Source organism: Peromyscus leucopus, chromosome 16_21 (genome assembly GCF_004664715.2).
Source record: "Peromyscus leucopus breed LL Stock chromosome 16_21, UCI_PerLeu_2.1, whole genome shotgun sequence".
In the NCBI taxonomy this organism is placed as follows: Eukaryota; Metazoa; Chordata; class Mammalia; order Rodentia; family Cricetidae; genus Peromyscus; species Peromyscus leucopus.
The window spans coordinates 79,049,884-79,053,417 of NC_051084.1; positions in this window are offsets into that span (position 1 = coordinate 79,049,884).

Here is a 3,534-nt window from a genome sequence, read left to right on the forward strand (position 1 = left end):
TATGTTTCTGTAAGTCTGTGCCACAGTATATATAATCTATTCCTTTTTTATATACACATGTGTGTATGTGAAATCAAATACATGGCTTCTGTTCCAGGAAAAACAAGAAACACCTTTCATTTCTGTGTGGATTTAATACTGCCAAAAGCCCCAGCTCACTCAGTTACCTAAAGAGGATGAAAATCAAGCCTCAGAAAGATTAATGTTTGAATGTTCCTCAGATATCAAATATCATCTGATAACCTGTGTCTTTTGCATGTGGCTCTGATATCTAATTACATCTCTCATTGGCTTCCCTCCCCCAGAGGAAGGAGCTTATTATTCATGCACTTCAAAGCTAATTTTCCCTCTAACCTTCCTTCTTCGTGTCTTGTCTTTCTTTTCTTTCTGCCTTCCTTCACTTAAGAGCATAGAGTCAATTACATAAAAGGCATGAATTCATTAGTGAATTAGGGACCAACGCTGTTGGTAGTGATGTCGCACAAAAGACCAACTTCTCCTTAATACATTGTGGTATGGGGGAAACAATGCAACATTTGTAATGAAAGAAAATCCAATACAATGAATTAGCAAAATGTAAATGCAGAACAAATAACCCCCATGGCATTACATGGTGTGGTGTTCTGCTTAGCAGGACCCATGTGGTTCACAAACTGGAATTCTCTACCGCTGAAAAAGAGACAATAATGAACTCAGGGGCATTTGTTCCATATATCTATGATGATGCAGGTATAATTTTGTTGATTTTCTATGTGCCTGAAGAGGTAGTTGTTTTAATATTGTGGTTCATTATCCAGTATGCAGGGGACAACGGCTATGAGGAAAACAAAATGAGATGACTCCAGAGGAGCAGGACTGGACTTTATTCTGCCAGAATTAACATGTGCACAATGTTAAACATACTCGGTATGTGCTGGGAAACCTGCAGGAGCAGCTGCATTGTGGGTTGTCCTCTGCCTGTTCAAGGCCACCATTGACTTGAATTTCCCCTCTGCTTTCCTTTGCTTCGGGTGGAGCTGTGCAGGGGGACACCTGCCATATTGATGAACCTCAGGCACTGAAGACAACACGGAAAATATCTTTTGGGAGTTACAGATTATCCCAGTGATCTCTGCATTGATGGTGTGTGTGTGTGTGTGTGTGTGTGTGTGTGTGTGTGTGTGTGTGTGTGTGTGTTTTCTCCCTTCCAGCCCTCTAGCCCTCTTCTCATCTAAGTCATGGTTTTGAGTTAACACTTAGCTGTATGTTATTTCAGCTAGCACCTAAGGTTGTCTCCTGTGGGTGCTTGTCTCCAAGGGAAAGTCATGTAGCTTTTCTTTTACATTTTTCTGTCTTCATTCTGAAAGCAAAGCTACCCATCTCTTACATTTGGGGAGAAAACATCATTAATGGATTGCAAAGAATATTAAGAGAAAATGAAAGCATGTCCCCTCCACAATCCATCCAGGGTTCTAGTTTATAATTACTATTATGCTATTCTATATTTAGAAAGAACCACAGCTTCTCTTCGTAACAGGCAACAGGGGTAGCATTTTTTTTCTTATTGACATGATATTTTCTCCAAGAATGGAAGTGATTACAGCACAGATGGAATGGGTTGGAGGGTGTTGAGGAGATCAGGTTTGGGTGTGGCTTTTCCACTGAGGGGCAGGCAGCATTCCCAGAATTCAGTCACTGACCCTACATCCTTTGAACACAGCTCTCCAGGGAGTCTTTTTTTCCTGGAGCAATCCTTCTTTTACCTCATGCAGGTAGCAAGTCCTCCAGAAGTCCTCCTGAAGCCACAGTTGCCAGCTTTTACATCCCCAAAGAGCACTGTGTGTCTACGTGTGTGTATATGAGTGCACACACCTGTAAATAAATCTCCATTTGTAAGGGGGGGAGGGAAGGATTCTTTTTAAAGGAAAGGAAAAAGAAACTGGAGAGTTTGGCATTTTTTTTTTGGTGGTTTTTTTTTTCTTTTTGTATTTATGCAGACCATTTTAGGTTTTCAGTACTCAACAGAACACTAGTAAAACAAAGAATCTAGTAAAATATTTGTGCGTGTACTGCTAAACAATTCTAGCAATTTTATTAAGCAATACCTTTATTATTTTTTAATATTCTTAACAGACTGGAACAAAACATTTTATTCAAAACAAAATATGCATACTGTACGCATGTCGCAGGGTTAAGCATGATGCAGAGGATAGAATCTTTCTGAATGAAAACAAATGCCCTGGGGGTGTTTAATAGCTCTAAAGTTAACAACTAAATTTTGTTCACTAAGAGGACCTTGTCTATGGTTTCCTTCATCTCTCAGCCACACAGCAAACTTACCCGAAGTGCACTTCCCAAGTGTAGTTAGAGAATAGGAAGGAATGTGAAGTGTCTTTTTAAAATTATTTGTTTTGTTTGTTTTTGTAAAAACAGCCCTTATTGACTTTCCTTCCACTGGCCCCTACTGTAAACCCAAAAAAGCCTTTTTAGAAAGCAAATTCATATACACTCAGCAGGTGAAATGTTCCCACAAAGGAAAGAAAAATGCAAACAGTGATTGGACTAATTTTTCTCAGCCGCCTAGAGCTTGCTGGAGCGAGGACGCTTCGCACTGTAGTAAAAATGGCTGATCTGTGGATTGTTTTAAAAAGGAGAGTTCCTCTGTGATAATGCAGAGCTGTATACGTTTTATACCTGGAAGAAACTGGAACCCTAGGCTGGGGCAATACTGGGGTAAAATGGTACATATTCTGGATACTAGAATCCCTTCCACCGCGATAAGGGAGGAACAGAAGTCTGGATCTGTATTCTTGGTCTCTGCTCCCATCCCTTGGAGGCAAGCTCCCAGTGTTCAAAAGGGGCTGCTCACTGGCCCTGGGCCGTGGGTCGCTCCTGTCTGCCTGGCCAGGAAGAAAGAACTGGGGATGGGCACCGGAGCGACTCGGTTCACCGGAGCGTGTTTCACTCTTTCATTGTGTGTTGGTTTTTTTTTTTTTTTTTTTTTTCCCTCCCACGTAAAACCTGTGCGCTGCCTGACCCTCAGAGCGCGCTGTGGGACCATCCAGAGGAACCGCTAGGCCCGGCTCCCCCTGCTTGGGCTTGTGCAGGACACACACCCACCATGCGAGACACAGACAGAAGCAAGCGGATGTTGTCTGCTTGGGGACAGAAGGCGAGGGCCAGCAGGGCCTGCAGGGCGTGGCGTCCATGGGTTGGAAGGAGGCTTAGGGAATTTTTTTATTTTTTCTTTTCTTTTTTTTTTCCTTTTTTTCTTTTTTTTTTCTTTTTTTGTTGTTGTTTTTTGTTTTATGTTTTTTTGTTTTTTTTTGTTTTTTTGCTACACCGTGAGGTTATAGCGGTCATTCCTCTATTAGAAACTGACTGGACGTAGACAGAAGTATCTGATGGACACACAATGACTAGAAATAGATAGATAGACAGTGGAGAGACTTAAGTTCACCCACAAAGAAATCCTGCATTTCAAGTGCAGGAAAATGAAATGAAATAAACTAAACAGAAAATAAACCCAAACCGAACCGAAAGCAAACAAACAAA